At 47.6% G+C, this 18,077-nt stretch overlaps 1 non-coding gene across 1 annotated transcript; it reads left to right on the top strand.

Moving 5' to 3' along the window:
* The first annotated feature begins 17,651 nt into the window (after nucleotides 1-17,651).
* TRNAS-AGA (transfer RNA serine (anticodon AGA)) lies at nucleotides 17,652-17,733 on the top strand. The gene has a single exon. It is a non-coding gene; the product is annotated as a tRNA-Ser (tRNA).
* The last annotated feature ends 344 nt before the right edge of the window (nucleotides 17,734-18,077 follow it).

Consider the following 18,077-nt stretch of genomic DNA (forward strand, 5'->3'; position numbering starts at 1 on the left):
GCCAGGCAGTTTTAAACTTTGGGTGGAGAAGGCATCAAAGGGGGAGGCAACTGTACCAGTGCACCCCCAATGGATCCACCCCAGTCTGTGCCCATGTGCTGACATGGGATACACTTGCACTACCGTCAGTGCCGTGTTGCACATCCATCTCTGAGCTAGCTGACATGGGTCTAAGGGGCAGCAGTTTAGCCATGGCACCATGGAGGTTCACACAGGTTGAAAAACCCACTTGAGCAGCAGCTCAGCTACCAGTGCCCACAAAACTTAGTTTCAAGCAAGCGTGGATATGCCTGCACCGCACTGCAGTCAAAGAAGTGACTTATAGTGTGGACACAGTCATGGCCATTTGTTTCCTCGGGTCTCAGTTAGGTGCTGGGGGTTGTCCCTCAGCCAGCAGGTCTGTTTGACCGCTCCTTTTTTCTGTCATTGAGAAAAGTGCAAATGCATTTTGTGCCCATCCTTCCTCAGATACAGAAATGCTGGAGAGAAGACATACAGCGGGCAAAGCAAATTCACAGTGAGATAATTGTCCTGGTCAAGCCAAGCGTGTCTGTGCTCAGCTTTCAGTAAACACCAATTAACAGTCACCTAAAGGAATAGCTTGCATTTTGCTGGAGTGCGTGTGTATGAACAAATGGTCTGACCTCATTTTTGTCCCACCTGCAGGGTCTGCTGAAGAGGAAGCGATCCCCTCCTGTAGGTTTTCCAGAGGTTACTGCATATGGAACTGGGAGCGCTGTCGTTCTGGGCATTTTCTTGTTGCACCGTGTCCTTTCAGGAAGAGATGCTGCAAAAGCTAGAGCTTGCATTGAGCTGTGCTAGGGGGATCCTTGGACCATCCAGAAAAAATGCTCCCCCCTTTCATATCAATACAGGCAAACGGTTCCACCAGAAGTGCTTAAGACGCTTCCTTGGAAAGGGATAAGCAGGAGGAGTGTGTGTTAGGAGAAAAGGTTATTTGACTCTTCTCGACAGCGACATTTCAAACGCTGAGTGAGTGAAGGACGCAATTAGTAGGTCCAACAGTCCATCTAGCACAGTATGCAGTCTCTGCCAGTGGCAGGAGTGGATGCTACACAGGGAGAGCACTGGTCTGGATAACTCTAGAGCAGTGGCTTTCAACCTGTGGGCTGCATGCAGCCCAATCAGGACAGTGTTGCAGCCCACGTGACATCTTGTTAAAACACTTTTTAGATGGATGCACAGAAAGTAAGTGGTGTGGGTACAACCCACATAGCACATTGAGAGCTGCAAGTGTGGCAAATAGGTTGAGAACCACTACACCAGGGTGACCTATCCCTTATTTAATACCCTCCCTGGCACCCACCATTTATCATGTTACAAATGCCAGAGGAAGCATCCCAACAGTTCATTGCATGGAAAGAGGATGGGGAGTTTAGGCCAATCGCAGACTCCATCATCCACGCCACGAGGATGTAAATAACTGATCTCAGCCCTGCTAATGGAGACTAAAGTTCGTCCTGCTGATACCACTGTTCAGGATACCAACAACCACATTTAAAAAACTGTGCACATGATGGGGCAGGGGAGAAGAAGGGAGTGAAGGAGGGTGAGATTTGTATAGGGCAGCCTCCATATGGACCCAACGGCAGCCCCCAGCTTCGGGTCTTCCCCTTTGTATTTGAGAACAGCGAGTTGGAGTCAGCGACTTGCTACTGTGGAAAGAGATGCATTTTCTTTTATGTAAATACCGGGCTCAAGGAAAGTTGGGGAGCGAAAGTGTCAGGGAAGACTAGTGGATTGGCTACCTCCCTCTTGTGATGGCTGTTTTCATAATTTACAGATGCCAACTTGAGCCCCCGGGTTTGGGAACCGTGTTTCAGGTAACACGGAGTACAACGAGCAATGAAATGTCATCTCCACAACAAAATATTACGTCCCACAGTGTTACACAGCACAGAGCTGTAGACCAGTACAGAAAGCCCTATCTCCAAGTGTATAATGCTGTCCAAAGAGTCCTCTGCAATGAGAGAAAAAAACAGGACTGGGTTGACTGTAATATTTGCACAGTGTACAAGAGAAGGGAACTGGTTGACTTTAGGTTTAGGGAGTGACCTGGATTGACAGCAATGTGGACAGTTAATAATAATATACTTTAATAGCTCTCCAGCATTGCAAATTCCAAGCATTCAAAAGAATACTTAAAACTCCCAGATTTTTTGCTTAGTTTTGTTCTCTGGGGTGTTAAGCTCCTAGAGGGGTCTTATTTTCAGAGAGCTTCTCTTAGCAAAAATACAGGTGATATTTCAAAATGAGAGCTAGCAGATTCTCATATAAATCACCTGACTCCAGGAGCAGGGGTTTTCAAAAGAATGCCAAGTACTGCAAATCTCATCATGAGATCATGAGTTGCAATCACAAACTGCACAGAAATACTTTTCTTTGATGTTTTCCAGCCAGTTACAGCATATAAATATCCAGAAAGAAACAGGGATGTCTTTACAGGTATTTTTCTCATTACAGTAAAAACAGTTCCCATTGCTGTTGATCCCTGTCACTCCCTAAACCTAAAGTAAACCAGTTCCCTTCTCTTGTACACTGTGCAAATGTTGTGATCAACCCATTGTACAAGTGCATTATGCAAGTGTTATTGGGCCATTACAAGCCACCCACTCCTGGGTCTCGCGCTCAGATGCATACCTACACACACACACACACACACACACACATCGAATCCACCATCTCAGTGCCTGATCTGGAACATCTGAGATGAAAACCGTTGAATGTGAAAGATCACAGAATCAGACCTGTGTAGTCTCTGTTGTTCCTGACACTTCCAGGAAGACAAATTTCACATCAGTGGGAATTGCTTACATCAGATCCTGAAGCCTTTGACACCCATGGCAAGATTCCCCTTGAATGGTAAGACCACAGGGCAGAAGGTGAGCCCCAGCGGGGAGCAGCGACCCCGACAATCTACCGAGCTGGACCGATCAATACAGTCATTGATCCATCCCACAGCACAGGCTGTTCACTCCTTAACACCTTGCCATTCTGCTCCACCCGCCTTGGCTCTATACAACGTTTTCTTGCACAGGACACATTTGTCACTGCAACCTTAACCCACTCCTCATTCTCCATTGGAAACTGGTTGATGTCTGTAGCAGGTTCAGAGATTTTGGCTTAGTTCAAGTCTTTAAACACAGTTCATAACGGGGTGGCTCGCAGTCCTGGTGTTTCCCCCAGATCCCAAGAAGGTGCTGCCACCTCCTACCACAGGGCAATCTCTCTTCTCGTTTGAGTCCCCTCTCTCCGTCTAGGGGCTGCTGCCTCCAGCCTTGCAGCTCTAGGCCTTGGGAGATCCCTGGCCTGGTGCTGCCACTGCCAGCCAAGCATCCTCCCCATCCCAGTCTTCTTTCTCTCTCTGGGAGTCTCTCCGCTTCAGACTGCCTGCCTCTAGCTGACTTCCTTGGCAGCCTTTTAGCTTCCAGTGCCACAGCTAATTATCCGAGGCAGGTGGCTCAGTCTGTGGACAAGGCTATAATCAGCTACAATGCCTGCAGCTGGGCTGTAGTCTCTGCTAGCCTGCCAGGGGCTACAGCCTGAGCTGTGCAGCCTGGTGCAAGCCTCTGCCAACCAGTCTGCTACGATGACCTTGTAACCCAGAGCAATCTCTCATGGTCCAAGGCAGACTTTCTGTTCTTCACTTCCATCTGCATGGGACCCTCCCCAGCAAGAAGATGCATTACAGGTTAGCACCCCATTGAGACTAAGTCTAAGGACAGAAGGAGTAACAGACATCTCCTTTGCTCAGGCTGTTACACTTTCAGTGACTTCAGTGGCCTGGCCCCAGTGAGATGTAAAGCACAGTCCTGCCCATCAGGTATACAACAGTACTGAGTGCTGCAAGCAAGGCTGCTTGGAGTTAAGAAACCTAGAGAGGAACATTGATGAGCAGCGGATGTCATGTAGGGGCTTCGCTCAATTGTTCACCCTGCTTGTGACTGTCCAGTGCCTTGCAAGGCATGGAAAATATCAAGAAGAACATGTGCAGTAGGCTGCATGCTGGCTGGGGCAGGTACGCAGCTCTATGCACACATGCAATGGGCTAGTATACTATGGATGCAATTTATACATGGAACAGAATTGCCTGCTCTGTGTGTGCACCAAAAGCAGTTGTTAATATAGCTGGAAAAATTGTGCAAAACCCTGCATTTTGGATGGAAGAATCAAGTGGAAAAAAAAAAAAAAAAAAGCTGGGGAGCAAGCAGAGAAACTGCAGTACTGCAGAAAAGGACCTGAAGTTTCAAGTGGACTGTGACCTGAATATAAAAATCATAGAAAATGAGGGTTGGAAGGGACCTCAGGAGGTCACATCTAGTCCAACCCCCTGCTCAAAGCAGGGCCAGCCCCAACTACATCATCCCAGACAAGGCTTTGTCTAGCTGGGTCTTAACTGCCATGATGATGCCACCATCTCTCTGGGTAGCCTGATCCAATGCTTTACTACCCTCATAGATAGAAAGTTTTTTTCCTAATATATCACTTAAACTTCCCTTGCTGCAACTTGAGAACATTTTTCCTAGTTCTGTTATCTGTCCCCACTGAGAACAGTCCAGCTCCATCCTCCTTGGATCCCCCCTTCAGGGAGTTGGAGGCTGCTATTAAATCCCTTCTTAGTCTTCTCTTCTGCAGACTAAATAAGTCCAATTCCCCCAGCCTCTCCTCACAAATCATGTGCCCCAGCCCCCAAACCATTTTCATTGCTTTCTGCTGGACTTGCTCCAGTTTGTCCACATCCTTTCTGGATGGGGGACAACTGGGTAGTACTCCAGATGTGGCCTCACCAATGCCAAAGAGAGGGGAAGAATCACTTCTCTTGATCTGCTGACAACATTCCTACCAATGCAGCCCAGGATGCAGTTAGCCTTCTTGGCAACTAGTGCACACTGCTGGCTCATATTCAGCTTATTGTCCACTGTCACCCCCAGGTCCTTTTCTGCAGAGCTGCTGCCCAGCCAGTCAGTCCCCGGGGCCCAGCCAGTCTGTATCCATGACTGGGATTGTTCCGTCCTAAGTGCAAGATTTTGCACGTGTCCTTATTGAACTTCATGAGATTATTTTGGTCCAATCCTCCAGTTTGTTGAGGTCTCTCTGAATCTCAGTCCCACCCCGCAGAGTATCTGCTAGTCTTCCCAACTTGGTGTCATCTACAGACTTGCTGAAGGTGCACTGTGTGCCATCTTCCAGGTCGGTGATGACAAAAACTGACCCCAGGACTGACCCTTAGGGCACTCTACTTAATACTGGCTGCCAACTAGACATCAAGACATTGATTATTACCCTCTAAGCCCAACAAACCAGGCAGTTTATATCCAACCCAGCCAATTTTCTATGAGTCAAGACAGTACTATTGTTGCAAGAAAAATGCCAATAGTGTATTTACACGCTAGTAGGAGTGTAAGCCAAAGAAAATGGGTTGGGTTTTTTTTTTTTTTTTTTTCATAGATTAATAGAATCTACTCTCTGCTAGTTTGCACCCTGGTAAATAGCGCACCTCCAATTCCCTGTTGTCCTCCCTTGATAAACTTATAGGCGGCTACAAGGTCTCTCCTTAGACGTTTCTTATGAAAGCTAAAGAGATCCAGATGCCTCAACCTCCCCTCGTAGGGTCTTTCACAGAGGCCACTGATCATGCAAGTGGCCCTCCTCTGGACCCTTTCCAGGTTCTCTGTGTCCCTCTTGAAGTGCGGCACCCAGAACTGGACACCGTACTCCAACTGTGGCCTGACCAATGTCGCATAGAGGGGGCCAACTGCGGCCCCCTTGATCTGTTGGTCATGCATCTGCTAATGCATGACAAGGTGCGATTGGCTTTGTTGATGGCCCCATTGCACTGCTGGCTCATGTTCATCCTGGAGTCAACTATGACTCCAAGATCCCTCTCAGCCACTGAACTGCTGAAGAGGTCACCCCCCAACCTATAGGTGTGCTGGGGATTCCTCCTTCCTAGGTGGAGTACCTCGCATTTGTCTTTGTTGAATTGCATCCTATTTTATTCTGCCCAGTGATCCAACCTATCCAGATTGGCCTGTATTTGCTCCCTGCCCTCTGGTGTGTTAACTTTGCCCCATAACTTGGTATCATTTGCAAACTTGGAGAGGGTGCTCTTCACACCCTAGTCCAAATCGCTGATGAAAACATTAAATAACACCAGTCCAAGGACTGAACCCTGCGGGACCCCACTGCCCACCTCATTCCAGGCCAAGAACGACCCATCCACCACCACTCTCCGAGTGCAGTCCCAAAGCCAGTTGACCACCCACCTGACTGTGTAGGCGTCCACTCCACAGGCCATTAGCTTCCCTACGAGAATAGGATGCGAAACTGTGTTGAAGGCCTTCTTAAAATCCAGGTAGATGACATCGGCCTCAGCTCCTGTATCGAGGCAGTGTGTGACCTGGTCATAAAAGGCTATAAGGTTTGTCAGGCAGGATCTATCTGTGATGAACCTGTGCTGGTTTCCTTCCTGCATCATTTCCCCTACTGGGCCTTCACAAATGCGCTCCTTAATGATTTTTTTTTTTCAGTATTTTCCCAAGCATAGAGGTAAGACTGACTGGCCTAAAGTTACCCAGCTCAACCCTTCTCAAAAATGGGCACCACATTGGCCCTTTTCCAGTCCTCAGGGACCTGGCTGGAGCACCATGAGTACTCAGACAGCTGTGGCAGTGGCCAGCTATGACATTGGCCAATTCCTTCAGCACCCGTGGATGGAAGCCATCCGGGCCCACCGACTTGTACCTATCCAGCCCTTCCAAGTGCTCCTTAACTAAGTCAGCGCTAATTGGTGGTCTGGTGCCTTTTGGATATCCGTCTATCCTCAAGGTGGGGGAATTGTCTTGGCCCATACTTAGGAATACTGAAGCAAAGAACTCATTGAAGAGCGCTGCCTTTTTCCTGGTGTCAGCCACCAACTGTCCTCATTTGTCCTGCAGGGACCCTATGTTACTCTGCACCTTCCTTTTGCTTGCTATGTATCTGTAGAAGGACTTTTTATTGTCCTGAATTATTGTAGCCAACCTAAGCTCCAGTCTTGCCTTGGCCTGCCTGATTCCCTGCAATAGCACGCCAGGGAGGTATATTCCTCCTTGGTGGCTGCCTCCCACTTCCACTGCCTATACATCTCTTTCTTTGCCCCCAGTCTTTTCTGGAGTTCCCTTTTCTGCCAAGGGGGCTTTTTTATCCCCTAACCCCCTTTCCTGCATAAGGGGATAGGCTCCTTTTGTGCCACAAGGATCACGCCCTTGTGAAACCCCCAACCCTTCTGGACCCCCATTTGCTCGATGCTCTTGAGTTCAGGCACCTCACTAACTAGCCTTCTAAGTTTACTAAAGTTGGCTCTTCTGAAGTCTAACACGTTAGCCTCACTGGATACTTTTCCCACCCTTCGCTGGATAGTGAACTCTACCAAGTGATGGTCACTATCTCCCAGGTTACTGTGTACTCACAGATTCCCCGTGAGATCATCCCCTGTTGCTAGGACCAGGTCTAGCAAGGCGCTACCCCTGGTGGGACTGGACACCACCTGGGTTAGGTGGAGGTCCTGCATGCAGTTTAACAACTTATGTGAGTAGTTTGATTTGGCCATCTGCTCCTCCCAGCAGATGTCCAGGTCATTTTTATCCCCCATGACCACCACCTCCCTCACCTCAATGGCTTCTGAGCGCTGCTTGGAGAATACCTCGTCTAACTCATCATCCTGATGAGGAGGTCTGTAGTTGATCCCCACTACCAAGTACTTTTCCCCTGGCCCACCCTGTATCCTGACCCACAATTCCTTAGTATTCTCCTCCTCTATCCCCGCCTTGATGATGGAAGATGTGTACTGCTCCCTAACACAGAGAGCTACACCCCCGCCTTTTCCCCCCACTCTGTCTCACGTATACAACCTGAACCCCTCAATGCCCACCACCCAGCTGTGAGTACAATCCCACCATGTTTCCGTTAAGCTGACTAGGGCATACTGTGTGATAGGAAATAAGAGAGTGTTAGCTCCTCCTGCTTATTCCCCACACTCCTGGTGTTTGTGTAAAGACATTTTAGCCTCCCAATGGTTGCTCTTGGTGCCCCTTTGCCTTGATGGTTAGTGTGCCCCTTAGTGCTTACCTGGTTTGGTCCTGTGCTTTGTTTGTGGCTCACAACCCTGGCTTCTCATCGACCACCAGTTCCCCGTCCCCCATCGAACCTAGTTTAAAGCTCTTCAGAGGAGATCAGCCAACCTGAGGGAGAACAGATGCTTACCTCTAGGAGGGAGATGAAGATCATCCCTTCCCAGGAAGCCTCATCCCTGGAAGTGCTGATCATGGTTGTAGAATCCGAATCCCTTCTGAAGACACCATCTCTGGAGTCACTGGTTGACTACCCCGACGCAGGCATCCTGGCACCTCCAGCTGCTGCCAGCTGGAAGGATGGAGGAGAATACCACCTGTGCCCCAGAATTCGTGAGCCCAACCCCCAGCTCCTGGAAGTCCTTCATGATGCTGTCTGGACTACTCCCAGCTGCATCATTTGTGCCCACATGGACAAGGACCATGGGGTAGTTGTCGCAGAGCTTGATGAGATCAGGAATATTTTTGGTGATGTTGCTGATCTTAGCTCCAGGCATTCAGGAGACCTCTCTTGCCATAGGATTTGATCAGCAGATCAACCCCTCTGTGCCTCTCAGGATTGAATTGCTCACCACAATAACCTGGTGTTTCTTTTTTTGCCTGGGCAATGGTCCCCCAACCTGCCCAATGGGGGTTGCAGGGACCACCTCCTCTGCATCCTCTTCTGCTGCCTTCTCCACTAAGGCTGCCAGGGCCCCCATATGTGTTCCCCAGATGCAATGGGGAAGAAGATGCCAGCTCCTGCTGCCTGGGTCCAGAGGTGACAGTCTTCCACTCCTCCGCTGCAGATTCCTCTCATGGGGTTTCACCAGTCTACTCTACTCTCACTGGTTCTTCCAGTCTACTCAGCACTAGTTAAGCCTCTTCTGAAGGCTGTGTCTTGTTCTGGGCACTGTAATGGACAGCCCAGCAGAGAGCAACAAACATGATTAGAGGTCTGAAAAACATGGGATGTGAGGAAAAGTTAGAAAAACTGGGATTATTTAGTCTGCCTTTGAAAACAAAGAGTTGCTATACAGAGGATGGAAAGCACTGCTTCTCTGCATCCCCAGGAGACAGGACAAGAAATAATGAATGTAAAAGGCAGTAGAAAAGATTTAGAAAGCACTTATTAACTTTGGGAGTCTGTAAAAACTGGGCCAGATTATGGGATCTCCTTCCCCGATGGCTTTGCTTGGGATGGGTGACAGACATAAACCTGGCCTGAGCAGGAGGTTGGATCAAATGGCCTTTCAAGATCCCCTCCCAGCCCTACTTTTGTAATATTTTGTGATTCAGCATTGCCATTTTAAGCTCCCATGCACCCACAGGGAGCAGTGACGAGCCTATGCTCCATTGCAGTGTACACACAAGTCAACCCAACTCCTAAAGACAAGAGGGGCCCAGTTTTCCAGAGCACGCCTAGTGCATGCAATGCACAGTAGACACGCATGAGGCTCAGTCACAAGAGCCAGCTCCCCTCAGGGAAGCAGAAGACCAGGGTGTTAGGCTGGATGCAGATCCAGAGCATTGGGGAAGCAGAAACAACACCCAGTAACATAAGGAGGAAGAGGGATGCAGTGATGGCATTGCAGTCTAGGCCAGGGAGCCATCTCTGTCCAGCAAAATGCTGTGAATCAGGAGGCTCTAAACTGTGGTTTGTAGGCAGCACATTCTCCATGACAGGCTCTGATGTTGCCCATGGCTATTAGGAAGTAATATTTACTTTGTTGTTCTGCCCATGGTCCAGCAAAGCTTAGAGAGCAGTGCTTTAAAACTGCCAGTGTTTGCTAAAGCATCTGTGCCATAGTACCCTTCAGTAAAGTTGTACCCTCCAGTTGTTCTATCTCCTTTGGCTTCTCTCTGAAGTAACCACCTGTTGCACCAGGAGACTTGATGAAGCACATCGTGCTCCTCGTGCATGGTCTCCTTGACCAGACAGAGAAGTCCCCTGCTCTCACCTGTGATACCTCGGGTGATTGTTCAGGGCAAGTGATGCGTGTAGCTATTTGCAGGAGGCCCCAACCTCTGGCTAATGGGCAACAAGTTTGCCACAAGTCTCTGATGTCACTCAGGGCCATTAGGAAGTTAAATTTTCTGTCAATTTGCCCGTGAGCCTGCAAAAGTTGGTGAGCATTGCGGCCTTCTATTGTTTTATCCTCTTTGGCTTCTTTCTGAAGTAACCACCTGTTCCATGAAAAGGATGCCTGAAGCACACAGCAAGCCTAGCATGCAGTCTCCTTGACCAGACAGACAGGAATTATTACCTCCTGCTCTCACCCGTGATACCCCAGGAGATTGTTCAAGGGAAATGATGTGTGTATTTGTTTGCAGAAATTTCTAGCTACAGATGGCATCTGGTGCCTCAAGCATCCCAGAAGCCATCACTGCCCAGACCTGAAAGGTCTATAAATAGGCAACTGCTGTTCAGTACTCAGTGGTGGCAGTCTCACCTTGACTTGGTGCCTCATTTCTGCAGTGACGGAGAGATCCCAGCCTACCTTCTGCCATGAAAGTGATCATCGCTTGCTGGAATTCATCATCCAGTGCAGGGCAACAAGGGCCTGCAGCAAGGTAGTAGCCCTAGACTTCAAGAGGACCAACTTCAACAAGTTGAGGAGATTGGTGGGAGAGGCGCTGGGGTTCTCGAGGGCAGGGGAACTCAGTGCCCAAGATGAGTGGTCATTCCTTAAGGAGACGATACTCAGGGCCCAAGGGTTGATGATCCCAACAAGAAGCAAGGGGGACAAGAGTGCCCAAAAGGCCCTCCTGGCTCACCAAAGACGTCCAGGAATGCCTGGTTGCCAAAAAGACGGCGTACACCCGGTGGAAGTGGGGGGGGGGGCTATCTCCAAAGAGGAGTATACTTCCACTGCTCGGACCTGTAGGGGGGCTGTTAGGAAAGCTAAAGCGGACATAGAGCTAGAATTAGCATCCAAGATCAAAGATAATAAAGAGTCCTTTTTCAAATATATAGGGAGGATGAAGAAGGCACCGGGAAACGTGGGGCCCCTGCAAGATACTCTGGGCAATCTGGTGGTTGCGCCAGAGGAGAAGGCAGACCTCTTTAACAAATTCTTCACCTCCATTTTCTTGTGCAGGGACCGGGACTCCCCACACCGTGATTCAAGACAGACTCAAGGGGAACGCCTCCAGACCTAAGGTTGAGGAGGACCGGGTTAGAGTGCTTCTGGAGGGGCTGGACGTGTTCAAGTCAGCAGGTCCAGATGCTCTACACCCCAGGGTGTTGAGGGAGCTAGCAGGGTTTATTTCAGGGCCCTCAGCACGGCTTCATGAGTGCTCGTGGTGCTTGGGCCAGATGCCAGATGATTGGAAGATAGCCAATGTGGACCCCATCTATAAAAAAGGGAGGAGGGAGGACCCAGGCAACTATAGACCCGTCAGTCTTCCCTCAATCCTGGGGAAACTCTTTGAGAAGATCATCAAGGAGCACATCTGTGATGGGCCGGCATTGGGGATGATGCTCAAGGGCAACCAGCATGGTTTCATTAGGGGCAGGTCACGTCAGACCAACCTGATTGCCTTTTACAATCAGGTCACAAAAGCGTTGGATGCAGGTGTCGCCGTGGATGCAGTCTTTCTGGACTTCAGCAAGGACTTTGACACTGTCTCCCACCCCATCCTCATTAAAAAAAAAAACAACTAGGAGACTGTGGCATTGATGCCTACACGGTCAGGTGGATTGTGAATTGGCTGAAGGGTCATACTCAGAGGGTGGTGGTGGATGGGTCATATTTGACCTGGGGGGAAGTGGGCAGCGGAGTACCCCAGGGCTCGGTCCTTGGGCCCACGCTGTTCAATTTCTTTATCAGTGATTTGGACGAGGGGGTGAAAAGCAACCTGTTCAAATTTGCTGATGATACCAAAATTTGGGGTGAGGTGGGCGCGTTAGTAGGCAGAGAAAGACTGCGGAAAGGCCTGGATAGGTTGCAAGGGTGGACTAACAAAAACAGGATGGTTTTCAATACAGACAAGTGCAGGGTGCTGCACTTGGGCAGTAGTAACCAGCAGCACACTTATAAGATGGGAAACTCCCACGTCTTGACAGAATTAGTATGTGAGCGGGAGACTGCCCATTATATTGGGTATGTTCGGGTCTCTGCCATGATGGTCTGACCCCTTTTTTTTCTCTAGCTAGACCTCTCCATCCAAACTCACCAAACAGGTTTAGACTCCAAGGCTCTAGCTCTTTCTTCCAGTGCCTGGAGGCTCTTGGCCCCCTTTCTGCTCTTTTCTAAGGCACAACTCCTCCTGACCAAGAGGCACATATGCCGGCCCCACAGGCAAAGGGGTCATAAGTTCAAATCCCGGGCATGACCCCACCTATTCAAACAATTGAAAAAAATACATTTGTAGCCCACACAGGTGCTCTAGGCCTCCCTGGCCTTCTTAAGATCATCCCAAAACAGTGCCCTTACTGGCACTCATACTCTTCGCAGCCCTCTCCCTCTCTGTGCCTCACTGGTGCTGGGATCTGGACCCCCAAAAGCTGCGCCATCACTGGCGCCGGGGTCTGGGCCCTCAAAAGTTGTGCCTTCACTGGCATTGGGGATCCCACTCCGGAGTGGGTCCCTAAAATGAGGCCTCCTCCAACCCCTAATAGCCTCTCCCAAACCACCGGTTTTCCATCACTGAAAGAAAACAAATAAACAGCTCTGTCCGTGGGCAATATCTGCCACCAAAAAAAATGGGAATAAAGGAAGTGGTACGTCAGCTTACGGTTGCAGGTTTGTGTTTCAGCTCCCCACCATTAGCTCCAGTCCTTGCTGCAGTGCGGCTGCCATCCCTCCAGGGCTTCTATAGCTCCCTTCTTCCTGGCTTTGGGCTTTCCACCAAGCCTCTCCCTGGAGCCCTGAGAAACACTCCTTCCCCCTTGGCTGCTGGCCTCTACTACCATTCAACCCAGGGTTTTTATAGTCCTGCCTCTTCCTGTCAGCTGACTACCTGTCCCAGTTCTGCAGTTAACCCCTTCCTCCCCAGCCCTCTGTGCCCAGAAGGTTCTGGCCTTGTAGGGGTGCACTTTCTTCCTCATGACAGGGTTAGGGTGCCCTGTCACAGGGACTCTTCACCACCAGGCTTTGTCCACACCTCCACTACCCCCTGTCCACACTTCCACTACAACAGGCTGAGCTCCTGGAATGGGCCTTGCTCTCTTTAAGGGGAAGCAACACACCCCTGAGTCCCAGGCTGTGAATAAACTCACCTTTCTCAAAGCAGACAGCACTTCCTGGCCAAGTGCAATCCAGCCCACAGAGTCCTACTGCTAGGATGCCCAGGCCAACCCATTAGCAGCATTGAAATCAGCCAGTAGGCCAGGTTGTTTCTCCTGGAAACTCTCAGTCCTGCCTGCCTTTGCTCCTCTCATTCCTGTCTGCGCTGCATCCAATGCCGGGGAAGATCGATGCTGCAGCTGGTCCCAGGTGGCAGAAGCAGCCTTCTCTCATCCGGCGTGCAGATCCAGGGGCCCAGTGGTGGGAGGTGGGGTGAGCCAGGGCTACACTCCACCTCCTGCTACCAGACTGAGCTCCGTGGGGCTGGCGAAGCCTCTTGGAGCACAGCCCTGGCTGTCCCCTGCCTCCTGCCACAGGGCTGTTTGGAACTTGAAACATTTCAAAACTTTCAAAATGTTTCAAGTGCCCTCATTTTGTTTTGAAGCTGTTCCGAAGCTTTTGGCTTTGTTTCAATTTAGCTGTTTCAAGCTCAAAATGCATCAAAACAGCTTCAAAACAATATACGCAGTGACATTTTGCACAGCCCTATTCACCATTATCCCAGAAGTATTACACAACACACTAAGCATAGACATATGGCAGAGTAATAACAGGTTGTTTCATATCATGCACATAGAAAGTGTGTTGGGGCAGGCCTGGCAAGACATATTTCATCCCAAGGCCTGTGCTTGAAATAGCTCTAAAATATATTAAAGTAACTTTGGTAGCAAAGTTAGTCATATAATAGGCTAGAGTCATAGCCATATCATTCACAGATAGGGAACCTTTGGGATTGTATAGGCTTATAAGAAATGGAGTGGATTATGCTTTCTGGGATAAACTCCTTGTAGACAGTGCCCAACTGTCTTGTAGACAAACCCTGCTGGTCCCTCACTCAGCCCCAAAGCCAACCCTGCTGGTGCCCCTCATTGACCCCACAACAGCCCCCCCTCCCCACTCATGCCTCTTGACCTCACCCACAGCCCCTACCCCCCAGCTCTGCTAGAGGGGCCCCAGGCCCCTGCAAGCCCCACTTACCTCAGGCTCCAGGAGTGAAGAGTGAAGCTAAGCTGAGCAGAGCTATGGCTGAGTGAAAGCCCCAGGCCTTGCCCTTCCCCTCTCCCCTTTCCCCTCCAGGAAGGGCTGGGGTTTCCAGCCCGGTTTGCAAACAGCTCTTGGAGGCTGGAGCTCAACCAGCCTTCAGAGCTATTTGCAAAAGCAGGGAATCCACAGGTTTCTCTGCTAAAAGGAGAAATTCATGTTTCCTCAGATAAAAAGGGGAGATCCATGGTTTTCTCTATTTTTCCATGGAAAATGGGAAACCAGGATACCTGCTAATGAGTGAGTGGCTTTGTAAAGACTATGAGTGGGGTTTTTTTGTGCAAAACAGAGATGGTGAGCATTGTGGTATATTTGCTTTGTGTATATGTTGCAAGGCAGAGAAACTTTTGGAAGTGTAAGTGTGCATTCCCATTGGTAACAGGGAGTGAGAAATGTCTTTGTTACCTCCCCTGCTCTCCAGGTAAAGTGTGGATCTTTTAGAAAGGAAAGTGTTAACAACTTGTTAAGGCAAGAAAAAGGGTGTCTATGAAAACTCGGTAACAACTATTAAGACTCTTACTGTAAGTGATAGGGTTAATTAAGAGAAGTACATGAAGGCATTTCTAATGTCTCGAGCAGATAAAGTTAAATGTGGCAGAATATAGGCATGTGTTTTGAATGAGGAATCAAACTTCCCCCATAAAGGCAGTGTAAATACTTACTAGAGGCTGAAACAGAATTACAACTTCTAGTAGATAATTTAAATTAGGAAATGATAGTACAGATGTTTAGTATATGTAACTCCCCAATTCTGATCTGTTTTGAGGGCAAACAAGGAAACCTGAAAACTAACACTAAACTTCAGAGCTTTGAATTCAGTAACAACTGTTGTAGCTCCCGGTATAGAAAAATACTCTGAAATTCCAGCAGCTATAGCAGGAGGGTAAAATAATTTTTAATATTTAATCTGTCTAATATAGTCTTTGATTATTTCCTTGGCACAAAAGCACTGATATAATTTTAAGTTAATAGTCATGAGAATAATAATATTTGTTTATCCAAATATGTGTGTATATTCAAGAAAAACACCCCGATAATTACAATAAAGTGTGCATTGCCACTGCACATGTCAGCATTGTAAATTTGTAAATATGAATAATATTTTACTGCAAGGAGTTTTCCTCGGCAGGTTTGTGTGTGGTTTGTTTTCTTTTCCAGAAGCTATAGCGTAAAATGCAATCCAGCAGCAAAGGTGACTGATAAACCATGGGGCCTCATCATTACCATGAACAGCATTTTCTTCACCTAAGCCATGGCTTTATTTTACCACCACAGCAAAAATTGTTTTGCCTGTTCTGTGTTGTTTGTCTTATTGCATGGTTTTTTGTGTATTTGTTTGGTTTGCTTTAAATTGTTAAAAGTGTAAATGCATATGAATATCATAAAAATGCAATAAAAACATGAGTTATACACCCTCTAAAAATTAAATTTGTCTTTGGATCCCAGACCAAGACATTTCCTTCTGGCTTGGACTGGATATTTGAAACAAAGGGCAGACATCCCCGTGAACGTTTTAAGTCATAAATTCCATTTGTTTAGCAAAATTATATTTATTCAAAGATTATGTTTTTAACAAACAACCTAATGAAATGTTTTCAAAACTATCAGGAAAAATCTTATTGATATTTAAATGCTATTTATAACACCAACATAGCAGGATGTGTGTAAAAAGCTGCATTAATCCATTGTTTTACAGGAAACAAGCACCTGCACATTTTATGCTTCCCTGAACTTGGAACCTCTCTATTTAAAAAATGGTTAAAATCAAAGCTAAATTTGATTCAGCAATCGTATACGGTCTTTTGGATAGCTATGATAAATGTCAGATACAATCTTAATGGTAACAGGAAGCTTTAAATGTATATTAAAACATAATATTTTGTTCAGAAAGTATGGAAACTTCAAAGACGGCTGGAATAAAATACTGCTAGATGGGTCAAAAGGCTCAAAGTGGAACTGAGAGAGAGAAAGATCTGATGAGGGGTCTGGCAAAGCCCTGAAAACCCAAGCGGTCTGGCAATCCAATGGCAGAGCCCTAAAAAGGTCAAAAGGTTAAAGGAAACCTCTGCTAAGATTGCCAGAGCTAGAAGCCTGAGAGGTCAGAGAGCTGGGAAGGGGCCAAAAAGCCCAGAAGTAAGACTGTGCCTATGAAGAGTAATGGCAACCAGAGCAGAAAAGCCTAAAAATTGGTCCTGTGTATGACCTGAAAATTACACCCTTTTGGAACTAGTTAATGTGATGGAGCTACTAATGGAGGGGAAGTCTCTACAAATGCCACATGTTTCCACCCCACAGAAAGGTGAGTATAGGGCACCTGAAAACCGTAGCTCCCATTGCCTTGTGGCTTACCCTTGGATGGGAGAAGGTTAGGGGGTGCATACCCCAACAGAAAAACCTTTGGTGAAGGCCAAGGAGGGAAGATGTGTAGCAGAGTACACATTGGCAAACCTGTCTCTTTAACACATAAAGCCTGCTAAAAAGTAGCTTCTGCAAAGAGCAAGAATGGGGATATCTGGGTAAAGCCAGCCACAGTGTCAAAAGTGATTCCATGACCTGAACTAACTTAAAGGGGGTTGAGCCCTTCCCTTTTTTGTCTTTATGTTTTGCAGGATGTAAACCACCACTGAAGCTTCAAAAAGTTTGCTGGATATAAAGAAGAATTGAGCTTGATTGTGTTATGCATAATAGCAATTGTCTTGCTTGCTTGGCTATATTTGTGCAATGTTATTATTATAAGTGATTCTGATGTTAACTATGATAAACAATGACATGTAAGCAAAACTTCTTGATAAACTATAAAATATCTGCAGAGTGGCTATAGAAAATGGTATAACTGCCTCCAGGCCTACAAAAGTTTGGCCGTGACAAAGATCAAGAAGGCCAGATTGACCATTTGTTTTTATTGTCATTCTTTTATTGGTTAGTCTTACCTGGCTATGCTGAATCAGTTTGTAACTGTAAAGATATCCCCTCTGGACTGAAGAAATGCAGGCACACGCCTGCAGTGGCTCAGGCCAGAAGACAGGGGGTACAAGAGCAGCCCTTCCTTCCACAGTGCTGAGCTGAGGGGGGGACATGGCCAGGCCCTGGCAGGATGCTTTGGTTAGGGAGGGGTCCCCACCCCATGCTGTTGATAACAGAGCACTGAGTTATTTTAGTTTTTTTTATAGTAGAGATAATAATGTATTATAGCTTTATTAAATTATATGTAGTCGTGGCCGAGTGGTTAAGGCGATGGACTAGAAATCCATTGGGGTTTCCCCGCGCAGGTTCGAATCCTGCTGACTACGCTTCTGCCTTTTTAGATAGGCATCTAGGTGGGGTCATCTAGACCCAGCACTCTTTCCTGCCTATGCAGGGGGTTGGACTTGATGATCTATTGAGGTCCCTTCTGACCCTAACATCTATGAATCTATAATTCTTAAAATTTGTGTAAAGGTCTAAAACAAAAAAAGGGAAATGATGGAATCCCCAATAGAAACCAGACATGATTTTTGCACAGAAAGAGCCTATCTCTCAGCATTTCTCCATCATCTTGCAGAACAGAGGGGCACTGGTACCATTTAAAATGACAAAGAAAGCATTGCCCATTATATAAAAAGGATAGAATTGCCAAGAACATGCCTGATCCCAA

The sequence above is a fragment of the Alligator mississippiensis genome, chromosome 1, assembly GCF_030867095.1.
Source record: "Alligator mississippiensis isolate rAllMis1 chromosome 1, rAllMis1, whole genome shotgun sequence".
NCBI classification, from domain to species: Eukaryota; Metazoa; Chordata; order Crocodylia; family Alligatoridae; genus Alligator; species Alligator mississippiensis.